The following is a 24,345-nucleotide window of genomic DNA, read 5'->3' as shown; positions in this document are numbered from 1 at the left end:
TAAACAGAGCCGGAAAGGAATATGTCACCGTATTGTTCTGAGCAGAAGTAGATATAAAGATCATGGTTGTAGCTTACTTTCTTCATTAGAACAATCTTACTGATGTAAGAGTCAAGACACATACCAAGGGGAAATTTTATAATCACCTGGAAAAATAATTAACCTTGAACTACATCTACTTCCTAATGGCATGTTGTGTAAGCAACAAAACACCATCTCATGATTTTGGGACCAGGGATGTTCCCCTTCCAATTGTTTTCATCTTGGAGGCCGCCAGGGTGCTTACGTGCACTTTCGACTGCCGTTGTGAAATATGTGTTCCCTGTTTGTTCTTGTACTGCCTCTGCAGGAAATCAGAGCCTTTAACTTCCTGTAAGCTGCAGATGCATTATTCTTTGTATTCCCCAAATAGGAAGTCCTGGGGTCATTCTGCCAAATAAATGGAAACTTAATTTCATTTCAGCACAGGATTAATTGCTAGGAAGTGTCAGGATATTGATGGGCTGATAACAAGACAGTCAGACCAGAAACCTTTTATGGGCACCAGAGCTAAAGCATTTGGCTACAGACATGAAACAGAATCCCTGTATCAAACTATGGGGAAGGAACGTTACCTGATGAGAAGCGATACAGGGATGTCTGTTATTGCTTTGTTTATCCCATTGTAAACTTTACAGCTTTATATTTTAGGAGGAAAAGAAATAAATTCCTTCTGATGACTAAGCTCTATTTTTGATGACTAAGCCCTATGATTTTTGTTCTTCAAATCTCAGCATTCTATAGTAAATGGGCCTGATTGTCCTCTGACTTACACACCAGTATTACAATAGCGTAACTCCATTGGCTTCAGAGGGTATTCTTCTGATTTGCACCAGTATAAGTGAGAGGAAAATCTGGCCCCAAATTTTTCCCTGCATATAATTTGAGGTTGCAGATTTCTCAAGAGACTGAGCACGTGGAAAATCATTGTAAAAGTAACATTTAAGCCCATTCAATTCTGTGAAGTTAAATCAGGCATGAATTTGGTCCATTATATTTTAAGCACTATCCAAACACAAACTTATCACCACCACATTCCTCTGAGGTTAGTATTATTATTATTCCCATTTTGCAGATTTGGGAAAGTGAGGGGGATAGGTTAAGGGGCTTGGCTATGGCCAGAGACAGTCAGCTCAGAGCTAGGGTGCAGAGGCCAGGAGCTCCTGGTTATCAGTCCTCTGCTTAGCTCACTAGACCCTTCTCCTCCCCCTCCTGAAATCTAGTTTCAGGGACAATTAAGCACATCATTTTACCATAATAATGAGCTAAAATCATTTTAGATGTAACTCCACAGATGTCCACAGAATTCCACCAGGGATTAACTTGGCCTGTGGTGGAAAGAGAACGGAAAAGCAGGGGTTCTTATGTGCACCAATTGACAAAAAATCCTGCACTAAGTTTCCAGAGGTTGGGGTAAGAGGTCTTCCTGAATGATAGGACTGTATATACTCTATGTTTATCTATAAACTGCTGTATTATCTACAATATTTTCTTCAGGCAGCTGCTGAAATGGAGGGAAGACCCTCCTTTCCACAGAGAAAGCAGAATACCTAAACTCTGGGTTTGCATGAATAGATCTTTGAGGAGTATATAAATAGAATCCTCCTTTCGCCTCTTCTAAAAATATGCATGTTAATACAGTAAGTGTTACTATGTATTTAATGTACACACTTTTGAAGCTGGGGCTATTTCATTTTAAATCTGATGTAGAAAAGAAGTCAAATGAGCTTTATGTGTCTTCCCGAAGTGCCTGTTCATGAGACCCCATAGTGGAATAATAGATAGGTATGGTCTAAGAGTAATATTGAATGGAATTCTGAAATGAGTTCTGGAGAACCCAGCCATCAATGGCCAAGTCAGGACTGACCCTTCCAGAGGAAGATTGTATGTGTTAATGAAGACTTTTGGGAGCTGGAAAGGACGCCGTACAGATCATCTCAATTGGTGATCATTTTAGAGGATCTATTGCCACAGACACTTACTCTAGAGCCATGAACAAGAAAAGAAATCAGCATTGTATCACGGAGATGAATCATTGGCTGAAGCACTGATCAAGAGGGGAGGCTTTGGGAGTTAGACAGCATTGATACGCTGTCTGGTTCCAGTTCAGCACAGCTCTTAAGCACATGCTTAACTCCTCCATTCCCATTCGGGGAAGTACTTTAAGCATGTGCTTAAATCCCATTACAAACCATGGAATATATGTATGAATTTAAACATTAAACTCATGATTATGTGCTTTGCTGAACAGGAACAGTTTGCTGAATTAAGGCCTTAATAAGGAATGGAGAGTATTTGGTGGTGGTGATCTTCTTTTCTTAAGCTGAGCTGGTTTTGAATGCTGAAGGTCAGTTCCCATTTCTCGTTACAAGGACATTACAACTAGAACAACAGAGAAAAGAGCAACCATGTGCATGACAATCAAAGTAGCACATAGGAAAATAATGATTCTGAAAAAGATTTGGGGGTTGTGGTAGATAATCTGCTGAATGTGAGCTCCTGCCATAATGTTGTGTCCAAAAGGGCAAATTCAATCCTTGGATACATAAACAGGGGAATATCGAGTAGGAGTAGGGAGGTTATTTTACCTCTGTATTTGCCACTGGTGCAACAACTGCTGAAATACTGTGTCCAATTCTGGAGTCCACAATTCAAGAAAGAGGTTGATAAATTGGAGAGGGTTCAGAGAAGAGCCACGAGAATGATTAAAAGATTAGAAAACATGCCTTATAGTGATTGATTCAAGGAGCTCAATCTATTTAGCTTAAAGAAGAGAAGGTTAAGGGGTGAACCAAATACAGTCTATAAGTATCGACACAGGGAACAAATATTTAATAATGGTCTCCTCAGTCTAGCAGAGAAAGATACAACACAATCCAATGCTTGGAACTTGAAGCTAGACGAAGTCAGGCTGGAAATAAGGCATACATTTTTAATGGTGAGAGTAATTAACCACTGGAACAATTTACCAAGGGTCATGGTGGATTCTCCATCACTGACAATTTTTAAATCAAGACTGGATGTTTTTCTACAAGGTCTGCTCTAGGAATTATTTTAGGAAAGGTCTATGGCTTGTACCATACAGGAGATCAGACTAGATGATCATAGTGGTCCCTTCTGGCCCTGGAATCTGTGAATCTATGGGAAAAGGTAAGATGCAGAATGATTCTTCATTCCCTGAGGGATCGGCATGAGGATAATGCTCCACAAAGAAATTTATGAGCTCTCCTAACTGATTTATTACAATTGACTCAAACAACTGACACATCAGTATTGAAGGACATGCTCTGTATGGGAGAGAGAGAAAGGGGTGATGGCACACGTAGAGGACTGTTTAGAACTGGTGAAATATAAAATTCAAAGATGATATTAGATTGGAAATTTGTAATCAAAATTAGCAACAAAGGAATAAATCTAACTGTAAATCACTTTTGTTACAGACTAAACTCAAAGGAAAGAAAGATGAATGATTTATCAAAGAAAGAACTCATGATAATACACATGGTAAGTACTGTGTTTGTGGGGAGACAAACAAAGGCTACCAAGGAAGGTTTACATCGTTGTCCACAAGGGTATGTCCTTTCTACAAAGGGCTAGGAATGCAGTGGAAAGTGGGGCTCTCTTGGACTGGGTAAATAGAAATGCTGAGGGGCGGGGGGAATCTAGGGGCACCTATTCGTTTCATTATTTGAGTATTAAAAAAAGAGATAACAGTAATCAGTCAAATGAAGGCACTTAAAACAGAGCAAATTGGGCAGATTTAGAGAATGAGTGAGCAGGGCCCCATGTGTTGCGGTATTAGGAATGAGAAAGGGAGAAAGAATCGGCAGCCCTTCAGGGCACCCAAACAGCAATAAGGCAAGTGATGTAGTAAAAGAGAAACACCCCAGGCCCTGACCCACAGCTCCACCTGAGGGTGGCCTCACACAACAGGGTGATTTTATGTCACTACTGTACTCTCCACGTTCCAGTGCTGCTCTGTGCTGAGCCAGTCCCCTATTGCATGTCAGAGCACAGCCTTTCAGCTGCTCTAGCTTGTGCCTGCTGCCAACAATACCAAGGGGAAGCTGTGGCAACCAGAGATCCCCTTAGCACATTGGAGTGATCATCCTGTGGCTGGCTAAGCCATTTTTTTTTTTTTTTTTTTTTTAGGCAGCTTTGTGCTGCTGGAGTGCAGCCAAGTGGACGAGTTGCGGGGCGGGGGCGGGTTTTGAAAAGTCCAGCAAGGGATGTGCTGAGAGTAAGGCTCCTACAAGAGCCACACTACAAGAGAGTGTGCCAAGACCCTCTACACAGGTGCCCCATGCCTACCTACTTACTTACTCCATCAGAGCTCGGCACAGATCATGGAGGAGCCACTGGGTTTTGTCGGCAAATGCTGCCCCTGCTTCACCTGTAAGAGGGGCTGGGCAAATTCTATCTCTACACAAGGTGGAAAAATGTGTAGGAAATACTCTGATGGGAACCTCACAATTTCCTGTCAAGGACAGTCGGATTCATTGAAAGGTGCCCAAGCAGTCTAATTAATTGAACAAGGAAACTGCAGGGCCCTGAGAAGTCTCTCATGCGGTCATTTTAAAAACTAGATCTTATGAAACTGGAGGCTTCTGGAATTATGAAGAGAACCCCAAAAGGGAACAGAAAAGGCCTTCCCCTCCCCCCTCAGAAAACCTGAGGAGCTACAAAAGATAGAAAAAAGAAAAGGGAGTGGTGGAGGGGAAACTTACCTGACCCTGGACCAGATGACCTCTTGAGGTCCCCTCCAGTCCTACGAGCCTATGATTCTATGACCCCTCTGAGGTCCAGCAGGGCTCCCTGGAAGTTGTGCCATCACAGGGGTATCACAGTGGGATAAGCACCTTCTGGCCAACCACAGCTTCAGAATCATGACACCTAAAAAGAGAAGAGGAAGGGGATAAGATGAACATTTCTGTTCTGAAGAGATCGTTTACTTTTGCTCATTGGGGCATTTAGCTCCTAACCTGACTATTCACCTCCTTCCCCCCAACCCCACCCACCATTTTGTTTTAGCACTTTCAGGTCCCCTTGCAGGCACAGGGAACCTGTAAATGAAAAATGGTTAGTAGTCTGGCCATTAGTTGGCCAACACACCTGGGGAAGTTAGCAATAGAGAGTGCCCCTTCTCCCTTGGTTCCCCAGGCAGTCTCTTCTTTGTATCCCCGTAATGCCATCCTTGCCTGTCCTTGGATTATTCCCTTAGCAAAATAGCATTGAAACATTCTCTCATATGGTCCTGAACTTGCATCATGGAACAATTTACTGGGGCTCTCCCCTCCTGCCTTGAAATTCTTCTCTCACAGTCCTTGGCTTGTGGAAGTGTAAAATCTTTCAGTTCCATGATAAGAAATTCTTCAAAAGGGAGGTGCTTTCTCTGTACTCCTCACTATTCTCTCAGCAGCCTAGTTCATGCCCTAAACCTCCTTTGATCATGTTTTTGTTCTGCTCAGCGCCTGCAAAAATATACCACCACTTTCCAAGTATTATGGGCAGCTAAAGAAAGCCACAAAGCTGTCCCCGTCCTGCAAGATAAGAAACATGCACACTGCATTTTCCCTGTGAACTTCCATTAGCCTCTCTCCTATATAGAAGGGTCTCATATGACTTCAGAGTATGTACTTTGGAAAGGAGATCTTTCCTAGCCATTAATGCCTTGGCACCACGCCAAAGAGTGGCATTCAAGTAGGACAAAGGCAAGGGTTCAGTGTCACTCCTTAACTGTGCCAAAAGCAAGGCGAAAGCCCTCAAATGACAAAGGCAGTTTGGAGAATGGAAGGAGCTATACAAATAAGACTAGTCAGGTGGACTTTTCTCATTAACCTTTACAGCTGGCACCTTCCAGACAGCCAGACAGGTGCACTGTAAGGAGGTAAGCATAGACATATGTATCAGTATATAAGTACAGCCAAAGGGTAACATTTTCAAAGTGTCTAAGTGGTTTAGGATCCTAGGTCCCAATGGTACTTATGGCCAGAATTTTAAAGGTATTCAGACACCTAAAGATGCAGGTAGCTGTCTAGTTTGGTTTTCAAAAGCACCTAGGCACTTAACCCCTATAGGCACCTAAATACCTTTAAAATCTGACCCTTGGGACCATAAGTCACTGTTGAAAATGGGCCGTAGGACCCTAATTCAATTAGGCACTTCTGAAAATTCTACTGTTTTCCAAATGTTAATGTTACATTTTATACCATTTTCTTTTTTTGCTTCCCCTGGCCACTTACCTCACCGCCTCCTTTGCTATTCCAGGAGCAAGGAATTGATGGTGCTTCCATGAATAGCTCAGATTGGTTTTGTTTATAGTACTTAGGGGATTTTCTACAAATATTTAGAATTCCAGGGCTTTTCTAACTTCACACATTTTTTTTCTAACTTCAGTAAAAAAACAACAACCCAACAACATGAACTTTTTATTGTGTTAAATTTCCCACCTCTTCTCCCTGCTCTTCTGCCCACCCCCCTCCTCCCTCTAGCATCCTCAACACTCCCCCTCATCCACACTTATAACCATGACATCACCACCACTAATTCATCCCCTCATCAGTCCTCTGTTGCTGTTTCCTCTAGGCTCTATAAGAGTTTTTAAATCCACTGACTCTCCCTCACCCCCATGGCTTTGCTCCTTTCTCACTGCAACTGTTTCTTCCTTCTCCTCTCTGAACTTTCTGCAGCTCCCTTCTCCCCACCCCACTCCTGACTACCCAAAATGTCACTTTCCTTACGTGCCTTTCTCTAGTCTCCCATTACACTGACCCTCTCTCCTCAGGTGCCTTCATTGGCTTCTTATCTTTTTCCACAAGAAATTCAACCTTATATTCTCGCCTTTAGAGTCAATGCAGTGGCATCAGGGATAAACTTGGTGATTTCTAGTTTTTATGATTTTCAGTGAGTAATACATTTCAGTGTTTTGCGTTGTTTTAGCATCTTACTGTGGCAGAGCTCAGTTCCAAAGTCCTTCTCACAAACAGGAGACATTTCAGAAGAAAACCCCTCTTCTAGGAAAGAAGCCTGGCTATTTATTTTAAAGACAGCCAACACAAAGTAACATCTCTCCAAATGGCCCTCAGCTCTTCAGACTACTTATTCCAAAGTTGGTTGACAACAGAAACCACCAAATCAATCAAACAGAGGTTGTGTTTTGAAATGCCTGTCTCAAGGGGGAAGAGATTCTCTCTCCCTCCAGCAGGGCTTCTAAAAACTGTGTGTGGATCTGTGGGTAGTTCCAAAAATTCTCTCTAGCAAAAGAGATGAGGTGTAGTGGGAAACTGTTGCCCCTCAGATTAAAGTGAACAACAAAGCCAACGCCACAGGATTACCTTTGGTCACTTTTCAACCTGTGTGACTTTAATCTATGGGAATGGGGGTGGGTTTTTTCTGTTTATTGCATCAAAAGCCATTCGGGATTTAGATGAATAAAATGGTACCTAATTCAAGGATTCTATGTAGTCAGATAGATAAAATGCATCACTTTATATTTTTCCATATAGACTGAGAGCTGTTCAGGGCAGGGGCCTTGTTAGTGTACTCTGCTAAATTCTAGTTCTGTTGAAGTGAATGGCAAAACTACCATTGATTTCAGTGAGATCAAAATCTACCTCACTGTCCGGAAAGTGCTGGCACTATACTCTGGATTGACTGCAGCTTTGCGAAGCCTTTTTCTGTGTACACGTATCTTTTGTAAGGACAACTACAAAAAGAAAGTTACCAAAGCAAATATCTAATGCCACTAGATTTTACTGCCTACTAGCCCTAAAAAAGAGCCACGTGTGTAGACTGAAACAGCTTTACACAAAGTTAGCTTTAACTACTTACATAACTACAATCCCACTAACCACTCGTTTCTCAGTGTTACTGCAGCACCGCAAGGGCCAGAGGCTAAAAAAAGCCACAGTCAAATAAACAACTCAGTGTTCCTAGCTTCAGTGAGTCCATTATGTTTCTTTGCAAACAAAACACAGTTTTTATTTTGTTTTTGTTTTTTTAAACAAAAGCATGGTAATAATTTCTGTGTAGATCAATCCTCCTCCCACCCCCTAACCACTGATCTAGGGCTCAATGCTGCAATGTACGGAGTATGCCGGAGAAATGTCCAGGGTGGGATTCACAGGCACCTACATCCCCCTTAGCTGTCATTTTACGTACCTATGTCCAACATTTAGGCACTGCTGGCATTCACAAAACCCCTGCTCCGCTGCTGCCTAAACCTGTAGGCACCTAAAATCCCCAGACACCTACAGTTCTACTTCTAAAGTCCCCAAAGTGCTTAAATTTTGGTAGCGAGGCATGCACACAGCCATGAAGTCATGACACTGCCCAGCAGCTCAGTGACTAACTCATACACAACTATGCGTTTCCACACCTATCTTGCCTTCAGGTCCTAGTCTGGTAGGCATGTTCAGATGCATATAATCCCATGCAAAATGGCCTTCCCCACTTCTAACCACTAGACTAAACACTAGATCACTCACCCAGATGACAGAAGTGTGGCCAAGCCAAACCTGAATGGCACTGTAATCCCACCCACCAGCGTGCCACTTCCAAAGTGGGGAGCCAAAGCCAGGCCCAGCCCCGCAGGACAAGAGCTGTCACTCTGGGGTGAGTGCAGGGCAGGCTCAGGGCTGCTGAAACAATTTTTAATAGTGCGTGTTTAAAACCACTGAACAAAACTGTACACCCAGTCTATGATGGAAGTCAGACGTTTAGTTGCTATTATTACTTGAAGCCGGGGGTGCTGCTGCACCCCTATTTCCAGCACCCCAGGCAGGCTCGCTCTCCAACCCCCTTCCCTTCCCTCAGGGCTCCTGTCAGTGTTAATTTTTCTGGAAGGGTGAGAGCCTTTATTTCAGATTTTGCCCCGGCCCCCAAAAACTTCTGTGCAGCCCTGATTAAAGGCTTTCATTGACTGGGAGCTCAGTCTACTTATCTTGTCAGATAGAATCATGGTATAAGTACCTTCACGAGGAGAAGATATTGACTAGCAGAGAGTCCTTTAATAAAACAGACAAAGACATAACAAAATCAGTGCCTGGAAGCTGAAGCTAGACAAATTCAAATTAGAAATAAGGCACGTTGTTTATATATATAAAAAAAATGAGGGTAATTAACCATTTCAACATCTTACCAAGGGATATGGTGGAAGTCTTCAGATCAAGAGAGGCCATCTTTCTTCAAAGTCTGCTGTATTTCAACCACAAGTGGTTGGTCTTGATGGCAAAGGGTGCAAGTCTATGGCCTGTGTAATGCAGGAGATCAGATAAGATAATCACCTCTAGGCTTAAAAAAAAAAAATCTATGAACTGAATCTGTTAAAAACATTTTAAAACTTTTCTGGGCATATTCAAAATGAATTATGGGAGAAAGGCTGTACTACAGCTGAATTCCAACAATGGAAAATTAAAAGAAAGTCTACACGTCTGTCTGAGTGAACCAGGATTTTCTATGATCTCCATTACCATAGTACATACATGCACCCTAATTAAATGTGGAAAGCACAGGGTTATCCCAAAACCTGTTCTGCTACACCATATGTGAATGTATGGTAAATACAGAGCTGTTGCAGAAAAATTTGTCACACTATTGGAAGGAAAGCAATAGGTTACATATTCTGATATGATCTACAGTCACACTTTGTGCTTGGGTTTCTTTCTACTGTATGTTGGTTTCTGAAAACACCTCTCTACAAACAGAATTCATTTAAACTTTCTTCTCTTTCAGGCACTGTTATTCTTAGCATGCGTATTCATTACATTGATTTATTCTGCCATTATGAGATATCTGGTCTTTTGCTAGTGATGTAGTCATTTGTCAGCAATTATTTGCAATAGAACAGACAACATGCTTGTTGTCTGGAAATATTTCTGATCAATTGTGTTCTGTCAGTGTCACTCTGCACCACAATAATATAATATCTGTTCTCAGTAAGTCCCTATTCAGCTCCTGTGAGAGATTTCCCCTGAATGTTTGGTGAGAAGCCTGAAACAGAGCATACCATAAAAATACCACTTTGCTGAGTAGTATTTGGTCCCATTTTATGTGCTGAGATAGGTCCAAGGGCTGAATTCTCTCTTTAACTTATACAGTCTCCAAAGGCTAGTGGGTTTCAGCCTGGTAGTTTCACCTTATTTTGACACCAAACAAAAGCTTGACATGAACATTCTGTCACAGACAGCTGTATCTGGCTGGATGAATAATCACCAAGTTCATCAGCATTAATACTGTTTTTCCTAAGCCTATGACCCAACATGATATTAAAATCTTCTTGGTATCTCTCTCTCTCTCTCTCTCTCTCTCTATTAGTTTTACTATTGAGTGAGTGGGGGAGAGAGGGTGTGAAAAGGGAGAGTCCACATTTGGACCAAAGCTGGTTTTATTTAATAACACTGAGATTGGGTCTTGGTTCCAGTTAGTTAGGGCTAGTCACTGGTGGTCTTTTAGAGGAGCTGGATTCTGACCTGCAGAAAAGGACCTAGGGGTTGCAGCGGACAAGAAGCTGGATATGAGTCAACAGTCTGCCCTTGTTGCCAAGAAGGCTAACGGCATTTTGGGCTGTACAAGTAGGAGCACTGCCAGCAGATTGAGGGACGTGATCATTCCCCTCTATTTGGCATTGGTGAGGCCTCATCCGGAGTAGTGTGTCCAGTTTTGGGTCCCACACTACAAGAAGGGTGTGGAAAAATTGGAAAGAGTCCAGCAGAGGGCAACAAAAATTATTTGAAGGCTGGAGCACATGACTTATGAGGAGAGGCTGAGGGAACTGGGACTGTTCAGTCTGCGGAAGAGAAGAATGAGGGGGGATTTGATAGCTGCTTTCAACTACCTGAAAGGGAGTTCCAAAGAGGATGGATCTAGACTGTTCTCAGTGGTAGCAGATGACAAGGAGCAATGGTCTCAAGTTGCAGTGGGGGAGGTTTAGGTTGGATATTAGGAAAAAAAAATTCACTAGGAGCGTGGTGAAGCACTGGCATGGGTTACCTAGGGAGAACATAAGAATATAAGAATGGCCATACTGGGTCAGACCAAAGGTCCATCCATCCAGTATCCTGTCTACTGACAGTGGCCAATGCCAGGTGCCCCAGAGGCATTGAACCTAACAGGTAATGATCAAGTAATCTCTCTCCTGCCATCCATCTCCACCCTCTGACAAACAGAGGCTAGGGACACCATTCCTTTCCTATCCTGGCTAATAGCCATTAATGGACTTAACCTCCATGAATTTACCCAGTTCTCTTTTAAACCCTGTTATAGTCCTAGCCTTCACCACCTCCTCAGGCAAGGAATTCCAGAGGTTGACTGTGCGCTGAGTGAAGAAGAACTTCCTTTTATTTGTTTTAAACCTGCTACCCATTAATTTCATTTGGTGGCCCCTAGTTCTTATATTATGGGAAAAAGTAAATAACTTTTCCTTATTTACTTTCTCCACACCACTCATGATTTTATAGACCTCTATCATATCCCCCCTTAGTCTCCTCTTTTCCAAGCTGAAAAGTCCTAGCCTCTTCAATCTCTCCTCATAGGGGACCCATTCCAAATCCCTAATAATTTTAGTTGCCCTTTTCTGAAGCTTTTCTAATGTCAGTGTATCTTTTTTGAGATGAGGGGACGACATCTGTACGCAGTATTCAAGATGTGGGCCTACTATGGATTTATATAAGGGCAGTAAGATATTCTCCGTCTTATTCTCTATCCCTTTTTAATGATTCCTAACATCCCGTTTGCTTTTTTGACTGCCACTGCACACTGCGTGGACGTTTTCAGAGAACTATCCATAATGACTCCAAGATCTTTCTCCTGATTAGTTGTAGCTAAATTAGCCCCCATCATATTGTATGTACAGTTGGGGTTATTTTTTCCAATGTGCATTACTTTACATTTATCCACATTACATTTCATTTGCCATTTTGTTGCCCATTCACTTAGTTTTGTGAGATCTTTTTGAAGTTCTTCACAGTCTGCTTTGGTCTTAACTATCTTGAGCAGTTTAGTATCATCTGCAAACATTGCCACCTCATTGTTTACCCCTTTCTCCAGATCATTTATGAATAAGTTGAATAGGATTGGTCCTAGGACTGACCCTTGGGGAACACCACTAGGTACCCCTCTCCACTCTGAAAATTTACCATTTATTCCTACCCTTTGTTCCCTGTCTTTTAACCAGTTCTCAATCCAGGAAAGGATCTTCCCTCTTATCCCATGACAACTTAATTTACGTAAGAGCCTTTGGTGCGGGACCTTGTCAAAGGCTTTCAGGAAATCTAAGTACATTATGTCCACTGGATCACCCTTGTCCACATGTTTGTTGACCCCCTCAAAGAACTCTAATAGATTAGTAAGACATGATCTCCCTTTACAGAAACCATGTTGACTTTTGCGCAACAATTTATGTTCTTCTATGTGTCTGACAATTTTATTCTTTACTATTCTTTCAACTAATTTGCCTGGTACTGACATTAGACTTACTGGTCTGTAATTGCCAGGATCACCTCTAGAGCCCTTAAATATTGGCGTTACATTAGCTATCTTCCAGTCATTGGGTACTGTAGCTGATTTAAAGGAGGTGGTGGAATCTCCTTCCTTAGAGGTTTTTAAGGTCAGGCTTGACAAAGCCCTGGCTGGGATGATTTAGTTGGGGATTAAGTCCTGCTTTGAGCAGGGGGCTGGACTAGATGACCGCCTGAGGTCCCTTCTAACCCTGATATTCTATGATTCTGTGATGACCTAAGAGCACAGGAAGAAGTAGTGAATTAAGAACACTGACATGGGCAAAGGGGACTGTGATTTGCTCCCAAAACAGTGCTGTGAGGAGATTGCTGAAGGCTGGTATGGGCACAGGGAGAGACGAAAGCTGCTGGGTTTGGTTACAAGTCCATATGCAGCACTTGGTATAAAGGAAAGCCTGCCCTGTTCTTGACCTAATTGATGGGCTGCCAGCTGCTAGGGTAGGACCTTGTCTACTCCATGTTTGGTATAAAGCTGATCATCTTATCAGTGAAAAAGAATCTTACTAATTCACCTACCTCCTACCTGGGATACTGTGCAGCATGTATTTCAGGGGTGAAAGTAAGTCTAGGGACTTACTGGTACGGGGTTGGGCTGGGGCTGGGGCTGGCTCTGGCCCCCGGAAGCAGCAGGGCTGGAGGAGGTCAGAGCCAGCCCCAGCCCACCCTGTACCAGCAAGTGCCTCCTTCCCCCTCCCCGGGGTACCAGCAGCAGCTGGGGGCTCTGGCAGCGGTTTAAAGGGCCCTGGGTGGTAGCGGCGGCCAAGCCCTGGGCCCTTTAAATCGTCCCCGGAGCCCCGCCACTGCTTCCCCAGGGCTCCAGCAGCAGGGCTCCAGCCGCCACTACCACCCCAGGCCCTTTAAATCGTCCCCGGAGCCTGCCGGAGCCCTGGGGAAGCGGCGGCAGGGCTGCGGGGATGATTTAAAGGGCCCAGGGCTCGGCCGCCGCTACCACCCCAGGACCTTTAAATCACCGTCCCAGCCCCACCACCGCTACCCCAGGGCTCCGGCAGTGGGGCTCCAGCAGCAATTTAAAGGGCCGGGGGCTCCAGCCGCTGCTGGGAGCCACAGGCCCTTTAAATTGCGCTTGGGGAAGCCGATCCACCCCAGTACGGCGCACCAGCTCTTGCCGGTACACCATACCGGGGCGTACCGGCTTACTTTCTTCTTTGATGTATTTGTGATGGTTTGGTTTTGTAATATATTAAAAACCAAGGGATTCATTTTAAAAAGACATTCAAATACTGTGGGGAAACTGTCTTTGCATCCCCTCAAGACCTGGCCATGAAATGCCACTAATGTCAAGGTAACGTACCATTTACTTCTGCCCTAGATGGTGCAAGAAGATGGAGAGTTTCTTTTTGTGGCCTATCCTGTCAGTGAGTGTTGGAACCATGCAGGGAACTGCTGATGGATTCCTGCCTCAGGTGGGGCTGATTAAGTCCACCTTAGGTATAACAGAGGTGGGAGTAGTCCTCTGACCAAAGAGGAAATGAGGATATGGAGTGAAGCAGTCCTCAGGAAGTGTCCCTAATACTGCAGTTTATGTTGGGTTAGGGAGCTGTGCCAGAAATTATGAGAGAGTTACCCAGAGGCCATTCACAAAAAGAAAAGGAGTACTTGTGGCACCTTAGAGACTAACAAATTTATTTGAGCATAAGCTTTCGTGAGCTACACCTCACTTCATCAGATGCATTCAGTGGAAAATACAGTGGGGAGATTTATATACACAGAGAACATGAAACAATGGGTGTGATCAGGTAAGTGATCAGGTAAGGTTACAAGAAGTGCAAGATTGGACAAATGACCAGGGAAGAGTATAAAAATATTGCTCGGGCATGCAGGAGTGAAATCAGGAAGGCCAAATCACACCTGGAGGTGCAGCTAGCAAGAGATGTTAAGAGTAACAAGAAGGGTTTCTTCAGGTATGTTAACAACAAGAAGAAAGTCAAGGAAAGTGTGGGCCCCTTACTGAATGAGGGAGGCAACCTAGTGACAGAGGATGTGGAAAAAGCTAATGTACTCAATGCTTTTTTTGCCTCTGTCTTCACGAACAAGGTCAGCTCCCAGACTGCTGCACTGGGCAGCACAGCATGGGGAGGAGGTGACCAGCCCTTTGTGAAGAAAGAAGTGGTTCAGGACTATTTAGAAAAGCTGGACAAGCACAAGTCCATGGGGCCGGATGTGCTGCATCCGAGAGTGCTAAAGGAGTTGGCGGGTGTGATTGCAGAGCCATTGGCCATTATCTTTGAAAACTCATGCCAATCGGGGGAGGCCCCGGACGACTGGAAAAAGGTTAATGTAGTGCCCATCTTTAAAAAAGGGAAGAAGGAGGATCCTGGGAACTACAGGCCAGTCAGCCTCACCTCAGTCCCTGGAAAAATCATGGAGCAGGTCCTCAAGGAATCAATTCTGAAGCACTTAGAGGAGAAGAAAGTGATCAGGAACAGTCAGCATGGATTCACCAAGGGCAAGTCATGCCTGACTAATCTAATTGCCTTCTATGACGAGATAACTGGCTCTGTGGATGAGGTGAAAGCAGTGGACCTGTTGTTCCTTGACTTTAGCAAAGCTTTTGACACCGCCTCCCACAGTATTCTTGCCAGTAAGTTAAAGAAGTATGGGCTGGATGAATGGATGATAAGGTGGATAGAAAGTTGACTAGATTGTTGGGCTCAACAGGTAGTGATCAATGGCTCCATGTCTAGTTGGCAGCTGGTATCAAGTGGAGTGCCCCAAGGGTCAGTCCTCATGCCAGTTTTGTTCAATACCTTCATTAATGATCTGGAGGATGGTGTGGATTGCACCCTCAGGAAGTTTGCAGATGACACGAAACTGGGAGGAGAGGTAGGTAGGCTGGAGGGTAGGGATAGGATACAGAGGGTCCTAGACAAATTAGAGGATTGGGCCAAAAGAAATCTGATGAGGTTCAACAAGCACAAATGCAGAGTCCTGCACTTAGGACAGAAGAATCCCATGCACCGCTACAGACTAGGGACCGAATGGCTCGGCAGCAGTTCTGCAGAAAAGCACCAAGGGATTACAGTGGATGAAAAGCTGGATATGAGTCAACAGTGTGCCATTGTTGCCAAGAAGGCCAATGGCATTTTGGGCTGTATATGTAGGGGCATTGCCAGCAGATCGAGGGATGTGATCGTTCCCCTCTATTTGTCATTGGTGAGGTCTCATCTGGAGTACTGTGTCCAGTTTTGGGTACCACACTACAAGAAGGATGTGGAAAAATTGGAAATTGTCCAGCGGAGGGCAACAAAAATGATTAGGGGACTGGAACACATGACTTATGAGGAGAGGCTGAGGGAATTGTTTAGTCTGCGGAAGAGAAGAATGAGGGGGGATTTGATAGCTGCTTTCAACTACCTGAAAGGGGGTTCCAAAGAGGATGGATCTAGACTGTTCTCAGTGGTACCAGATGACAGAACGAGGAGTAATGGTGTCAAGTTGCTGTGGGGAAGGTTTAGGTTGGATATTAGGAAAAACTTTTTCACTAGGAGGGTGTTGAAACACTGGAATGCGTTACCTCGGGAGGTGGTGGAATCTCCTTCCTTAGAAGTTTTTAAGGTCAGGCTTGACAAAGCCCTGGCTGGGATGATTTAGTTGGGGATTGGTCCTGCTTTGAGCAGGGGGTTGGACTAGACGATCTCCTGCGGTCCCTTCCAGCCCTGATATTCTATGATTCTAAGGTGAGCTATTACCAGCAGGAGAGCAGGGGGCGAGGGGGGACCTTTTGTAGTGATAATCAAGGTGGGCCATTTCCAGGCAGTCTGAGGAACAGTGGGGGGAGGGGAGGGAAATAAACATGGGGAAATAGTTTTACATTGCAGCTGAGATAGCACCAGTGTGGGCATGGGTCAAAATTGCAACTTCAGAATGCAACTCGACATGATTAGCAGGGGCACACAGATCCATTTGGCCTTAACCCGGTTCTCCCCACCAGTTCAATTAGGAATGGTTCAATTCTCTAATATGTGCCTGGCTTAATAGTGCCCAGGGCTTTGCTTTCCTTGCTCATTTTAAACTTGGCAACCCCATGCCAGGAGCTCCAAATATCTACAAAATAATAATCATAGTTTCTGGTAATTGCATCCTTAAATGGCAGAAAAGCAAGTGATTCTTTTCTTAAAGCTAACATAATATCCCCCATTGAAAATTCAAAGAGGCAGACCCAAACAACTCCAAACGCAAGTGGGGGCCAGAAGAGGAGATCATTTCACTGAAATGGTGAAAACACATTTAACAAACCAGCCTAGTGCTAGGTTTCAGAGTAGCAGCCATGTTAGTCTGTATTCGCAAAAAGAAAAGGAGTACTTGTGGCACCTTAGAGACTAACCAATTTATTTGAGCATGAGCTTTCGTGAGCTACAGCTCACTTCATCGGATGCATGCAGTGGAGTATACAGTGGGGATGTTTTTATACACACAGACCATGAAAAAATGGGTGTTTATCACTACAAAAGGTTTTCTCTCCCCCCACCCCACTCTCCTGCTGGTAACAGCTTATCTAAAGCCATCACTCTCCTTACAATGTGCTGGCACTTTGACTCCAGGCTGACCCCAACAAGGAGGCTGCTGCAGCTTTTGTGGCTGCTTTCAGCTCTACTTTAGTGCTGACCAAAAAAAATCTGTTATAAGTCATGCAATGAGCTGAGCAGAAGCATGGGGTCTGAAGAAGAATTTTAAAGACAGGAAGCAGCATTTATATGGTAGAAAAGCATCTAATAATAAGCACTCATTGCCCCTGCATGCATAGAAATACCAAGGGCAAACTATGACTCTATGCATTTTGAAGTGACTCATTTTCCCTCAAAGTTGAAGAGAGTGTTGAAGATCTATATTTTTCAGAGTGATTCACCCAGAATGGCCACTGGGTTACTGGCTGAGATGAACTACTAAGCTGAGGGATGAAAGCTAATGTAAGGGCCAAGGGACTTGGAATGTACCAGCTATTTGCAGGATAGCTATTGCAGACATTAGCACTCAGTTGTCACTAGTAAATCTTAAATTGCTTTGACAGGTGGCAGATTGGGAGCTGTGAATGGCTATGTCTTTCAGGGAAGAGTTTCATTTCTTGGCAAGTGGGACAGAGTCTAGGGAACAGGCCATATTTTATTGATTTTTAATTTTTTTTTAAATCAAGCATACTTTTTATGGATGAGTTAACTGACTTTGAACTCTTGCGCGGGTGAGTTAGCCCAATTCAGTAGGAACCTGGATTTGTGCTGGAAATGGCCCAACTTGATTATCATACACATTGTAAGGAGAGTGATTACTTTAGATAAGCTATTACCAGAAGGAGAGTGGGGTGGGAGGAGGTATTGTTTCATGGTCTCTGTGTATATAATGTCTTCTGCAGTTTCCACAGTATGCATCCGATGAAGTGAGCTGTTGCTCACGACAGCTTATGCTCAAATAAATTGGTTAGTCTCTAAGGTGCCACAAGTACTCCTTTCCTATTGTCAGGATTCTGTCTCCAGACTAAGAAAAGAAGTTCCAGATACTTACCCACACACTTTAACAACACAGGAGAACTTGATAGCTCAAGACATGGGTGATAGAATGTGGAATCTCCCCTTTCTCAGCTCAAATCACTCCCAGAACAATTTGTAACCAAATGTTGACGCATAAACTGGCTATTTGATGACCCCTATAAACTGAGTTGTTGGCTTCAACATAGTTCCCAGCAGACAGGTGTCCACATCATAACTGGCACAGAATTGCACTCTCAGCAGAAAGCACAAAGACTGGGTGCAAATGGTGTCTAAGCTCGCTTTAGAAGTAGTCAACCACACAAGCACAGCGCTTGGGACAGTGCGGGGAAGCTTTCATTTCCAGTACCTGTGCTGCATCTAGAAGGTGAGGGAGGCAGTGACAGTAAGGTGGGGTTGCATAAGTGATCACCTGGAGTCAAAGTGCCGGCACATTGTAAGGAGAGTGATCACTATAGGATGGTTCTGAATCATTTAAAAGGTCCCTCTCTCCCACTCCCCATTATAGAAATAAATACCAGCATCATGTCAGAAGCGAGTATGGAGGAGGGATTTGAAAGAGAAGAGAACAGATTAACTCTCTAGTTTCAGTCTCCCATAAAAATTGTTTTAAAGCAGTTTGACTAATGAGGGCCCATTTCTCTGGCTCTGTTTCTGAATCTTCATTCAGGATGGGGTTCAGTTTAGTTGATGTCACCAGGGAGAGCTTGTCTTCAAGAGGAACCTACTCCCTGGCTTCCATAAAGGGCACACTTAGAGTCATAGTTTACAACTGTGAATACCAGCAATGCAACATATAACTGGTAAAATCAGCGTACAAAGCAATCCTTTGGTAACTTGGAAATTATTTCCCATTTAGGCTCAGATCCTACAATCAGCTGCCTGCAGCTGAACCCCTGAACCACGCACGAGCACCAGTGAAGTTAGTGGAGCTCTCTGAAGGTGTGTGTGTCCACCTGAAAGGATCCAATTGCAGGAGGGGGAGCCTCATTTCTTCGGCATGAAGAAAATTCTGCCAGTGAATTGGCTGATATAATTATTACTAATTTGTGTACATTCCTGCCAGAGGTAGCCACAGCAACTTTCTGTACATTTTACAGAGATGTTCATCATGGGTGTCCCATTGTGGTATAGCTCTTGCTGTGTAGTCATACGAAGAAATGAAAATTAAGACAAACCAATTTAAATCTAACTTTTTATAAAGAAGTGCGTGCTCCCCTGACTGAGCTCTTGTAACATCGGAAGGCCAGCAGAAAACTGTTCTTTAACAAACAACCCCCTCACCCACCACCCTGGATGAAATCTTGTGGCTAAAGTGGAGGGATGGGAGTTAGGAGACCTGGAGTCTAGTCCCAGTCCTGCCAAAGATATTCTGTGTGACCTTAGATAAATGATTTAACCGTTCCTTTGAGCCATATCCTCTCACTTCACCACAGAGGCTGAGAAGCCACAGGAATCCCTGTGGTTTCTCCATCTCTAGAAAAGGAATAATAATTCTAACCTGACAGCTAGCAGTGGATGAATTATTTGCAGCAATGTTTTTCTGCTTGCAAACTATTCACAAGAATACCTAGATAGTTACAAATCTATTCATTATCAATCATTATTTGATACATGCCTTACATGAACGTATTTCATCCTATGGATTGTTGGCAAACTATTCACTATGACAACTGCTTGAAGCATTTACACTGTACAAGTAGTCAATTAAGTCACGATACTGTTTCTGCTCCCTGACAAGACGATGTCTAAGTCCACAAAGAACTTTCAAGATGACCACATCAACATAGCTGACACAATTTCATATTTGCACAACTGTTCACAATACTTTCCTTTTAGCAAACTAATAAGCAAAATTTTGCTCACATAAATGGTTGTGAAAAGTAACCAAAGGAGCTGTGTTTATCTAAATAAATGTTCATGGATGCTTTTGTGCGGCATTCAAGCACCCGGGGGGTTGGTCTGGTGGTAAAGACGTTGGTTGGGGACTCAGGCAAACTAGGTTCAATTCCTGTTGTAACACAGCCTTCCTCTGTGACCTCAGACAGGTCATTTAACTTTTCTGTGCCTTGATTCCCCATTTGTAAAATGGAAATAACACCGACCTACCTCACAGAGGTACTGAGAGGATCAATATATTAATGATTGTGAAGGGCTCAGATACTACAATGAAGGAAAACCAGTATCTAGATAAGGTAAGGCTGGAGACTTTACCACATCTGTTTCTAAAAGAACTTGGCATGCCCTGTTACATAATGCAGAGGTACAGTTTCTCTGCTGAAACAGTAATAGCTGATACCCGAAGAAGATAAATTCCTGCAAGGGCAATTTTGATCAGTAAAATGCATTTTAACTTTATTTTAAAGATACTTTTTTAAATTATTGCATAACAGGCATGGTTCTCTATAACAAGAATAACTAAGAACATTTATATGAAATGGCAAACATATATATTGAAAATATAGGTGAAATAAAAACTGAAGGCAAATTGTCTAAAACCAGCATGGTCTGGCTCTGAGAACTGTTACAGCTGTATCTGAGAACTTTCATTTGTTACTTGCAATAAATAGCCTTTCCTTCTAAAACACCTCTTTGTGGGAGAGATTAGCAGTACAAGTGCAGCATATTTTTGCTGTGTAGAAGTTGCTTATTTTAGAATAACAGACGTCACACATTGGCCCTACGTAGAGCACTCCTTGGAAGAGGACCACGGATCCACTTAACACAAAAGTGCAATCATGAAGCCCATTGAAACTGAAGTCTCTTTACAGTGCAAAGACTGAAGGCGTTTCTCATTTGTGTAAAGCTAGACAATTGCTCCACTCACACACACACACAAAATGATTACATGTTGGCTATGCATGAGGAAAAGCTCATTAATCACACCATAGAGCATAAAGAAAAGGAGTACTTGTGGCACCTTAGAGACTAACCAATTTATCTGAGCATAAGCTTTCGTGAACTACAGCTCACTTCATCAGATGCATGCAGTGGAAAATACAGTCGGGAGATTTTATATACACAGAGAACATGAAACAATGGGTGTTACCGTACACACTGTAACAAGAGTGATCAGGTAAGGTGAGCTATTACCAGCAGGAGATAATCAAGGTGGGCCATTTCCAGCAATTCACAAGAACGTCTGAGGAACAGCGGGGGCGGGGAATAAACATGGGGAAATAGATTTACTTTGTGTAATGACACATCCACTCTCAGTCTTTATTCAAGCCTAAATTAATTGTATCCAATTTGCAAATTAATTCCAATTCAGCAGTCTCTCGTTGGAGTCTGTTTTTGAAGTTTTTTTGTTGCAGAATTGCCACTTTTAGGTCTGTAATCGAGTGACCAGAGAGATTGAAGTGTTCTCCAACTGGTTTTTGAATGTTATAATTCTTGACGTCTGATTTGTGTCCATTTATTCTTTTATGTAGAGACTGTCCAATTTGGCTAATGTACATGGCAGAGGGGCATTGCTGGCACATGATGGCATATATCACATTGGTAGATGTGCAGGTGAACGAGCCTCTGATAGTGTGGCTGATGTGATTAGGCCCTATGATGGTGTTCCCTGAATAGATATGTGGACACAGTTGGCCACGGGCTTTGCTGCAAGGATAGGTTCCTGGGTTAGTGTTTTTGGTGTGTGGTGTGTGGTTGCTGGCGAGTATTTGCTTCAGGTTGGGGGGCTGTCTGTAAGCAAGGACTGGCCTGTTTCCCAAGATCTGTGAGAGCGATGGGTCGTCCTTCAGGATAGGTTGTAGATCCTTGATGATGCGTTGGAGAGGTTTTAGTTGGGGGCTGAAGGGGATGGCTAGTGGCGTTCTGTTATTTTCTTTTTTGGGCCTGTCCTGTAGTAGGTAACTTCTGGGTACTCTTCTGGTTCTGTCAATCTGTTTCTTCACTTCAGCAGGTGGGTACCGTAGTTGTAAGAAGCTTGACAGAGATCTTGTAGGTGTTTATCTCTGTCTGAGGGGTTGGAGCAAATGCAGTTGTATCATAGAATCATAGAATATCAGGGTTGGAAGGGACCCCAGAAGGTCATCTAGTCCAACCCCCTGCTCGAAGCAGGACCAATTCCCAGTATCGTAGAGCTTGGCTGTAGACAATGGATCCTGTGGTGTGGTCCTTGGATGAAAGATGGAGGCATGTAGGTAAGCATAGCGGTCAGTAGGTTTCCGATATAGGGTGGTGTTTATGTGACCGTCGCTTATTATCTTATGGTCAAATAGATTTGTTAGTCTCTACGGTGCCACAAGTACTCCTTTTCTTTTTGTGGATACAGACTAACACGGCTGCTACTCTGAAACTTATCATAGAGCATGAACATTTCAAGGTGAAATACCGGTGCTGGGAAGAACTTCAGTGTTTTATGAAGTAAAGTAGTCTGAGTGAATAGGAATTACCTGCAAACCCCTAGAGGCATACATTGGGAGGTTAAATACAAATGTAGGCCATATTTTTCTCTTTAGAAAAGTGGAGTCCTGATAACAAATTTAGACACATTGGCACTGAGTCTCCTCTCCTTAAACCAATTTTATGGCTGTGTAATGCCAGTGAAATCAGTGAAGTGACACCAGTTTTACATGATATGAGGAACCAGGTCCAGATTCTACAAATGGATATTCACACTGACATTTCCTGAAACTCTCTTTAATGCCATTTTTATAGCATTTATATATTAGAAGACTATAGAGAAATGTAGTATCAGGAAAAGGCTATGATCTGACCAAACCAGCCCAGCTTTGTTTGTTTGGTTTATGGTATTTATTCCCACCTTTTGGTCTTTGCACTGTAAGTCTTCTGTTCTTCTCTAGGAAAACAAAATCTTTAGGCCTCAGAGTCAGACATAGGGAGTCAAATACTTCCTCCGATTATTTCTTCAATATATTGACAATGAAACAGTTGTGCCTAAGATCACTACTGACTTGTCATTTGCTAGGGGCCAGATCCTCAGCTGGTGTCCATCAGTGAAGTCCTGTTGAAGTCAATGGTGCTATGCTGATGTACACCAGCTGAGGATCTGGCCCCTAAGGTTTAATGTTCATCATTTCATTTCTAAAATGCTCACTGGTATAAACATTTCTCTATCAAGCTCACTGAGTCCTTTAATAATTTTGAGAAAACTTTTAGGTCTTCTTTGCCAGTGAAAACATGGCCAAGGACACACCCTCAATCTGTCCTTATCATTTATTTACAACCTTCAGACCGGTTACTCACTTTTCTATTGTCTTTCCAAGGATGTGGCAGCAGTACTTTGTACTTTTACAGAATCTCCCACATCTGAGGAGCTCAGAATGGTTTGCAAACATGTGCTCAACCTCACTGCAACACCCTGGGAGGTTCCATTCTAAAGCATGTATATTTAGGATTCCTTTCAGTCATCATAACCAAAGAATGGACTTGTGGTTACAGCACTAGCTGGGAACACCCAAGGTATGGATGTGATTTCCAATTCTGCCACAGACTCTCTGTGCTGTGTTGGGCATGTCACTTAACTTCTCTGTGACTCCTTTCTCCATCTGCGAAATTTGACATAACACTTGCTGTCTTCCACCCTTTGTCTTGTCTATGTAGGCTGTGAACTCTTCAGGGCAGGGTCTATTCTTTACTATAGATACAGGCAGTACCTAAGACGATGGGACCCCAACTATGGTTACAGAAGGGAACAACTGCTTAATTGTACAGCAACATTACATGACACCTACACATACCTACCTCCTCTGGTACAGAAACCACAGAGCACAAACCAATGTTCCTCTGAGCCCCATGACATTCTGCTGTGCTTATTATCATGAAATATGTTTGCTATGGTGGCCAATGCACAGTTCCACACTTCCCTTCAGTCAGGCATGCCTCCTGATTTCCCATGGAGCCCTCAATGCTCATTGTTTGTGTGGAGGGGCTGTCAGCAGCCGCAGGTGGGTAAGTGTTGGGGGGAGGGGATGGGGGCAGGGGCTTGGGTTCAGTAGCTGCTTCTCTTCTGCATAGCCTCATCATTCTCCACTGCTTGACCCTTGTTGAGTCATTTCTGCTGTTCCAAGTGAGGGGAAAATGCTACCAGTGGTGTGAGTGGAGAATTTTGAGTCGGTGGCATTTTATACTCACTATTCACAGATATAAATCACTACCCAAAAAACAAGGCAATGGAGAATCAGGCCCTAGATGCACTTCTATTTTAAGCATGCATTTGCTGCCACCTATGACATACAGTGGAGGGAAGCACAGGGCCACAGGTTTGTTTGCAGATTCATTTGTTTTATTCACCACTCTAACTGGATTATACTAGAGAA

Source organism: Lepidochelys olivacea, assembly GCF_965140295.1.
Source record: "Lepidochelys olivacea isolate rLepOli2 genome assembly, chromosome: 1".
Taxonomy (NCBI): Eukaryota; Metazoa; Chordata; order Testudines; family Cheloniidae; genus Lepidochelys; species Lepidochelys olivacea.
The sequence above is the reverse complement of the archived record's forward strand: the minus strand, read 5'-3'. Positions refer to the sequence as shown.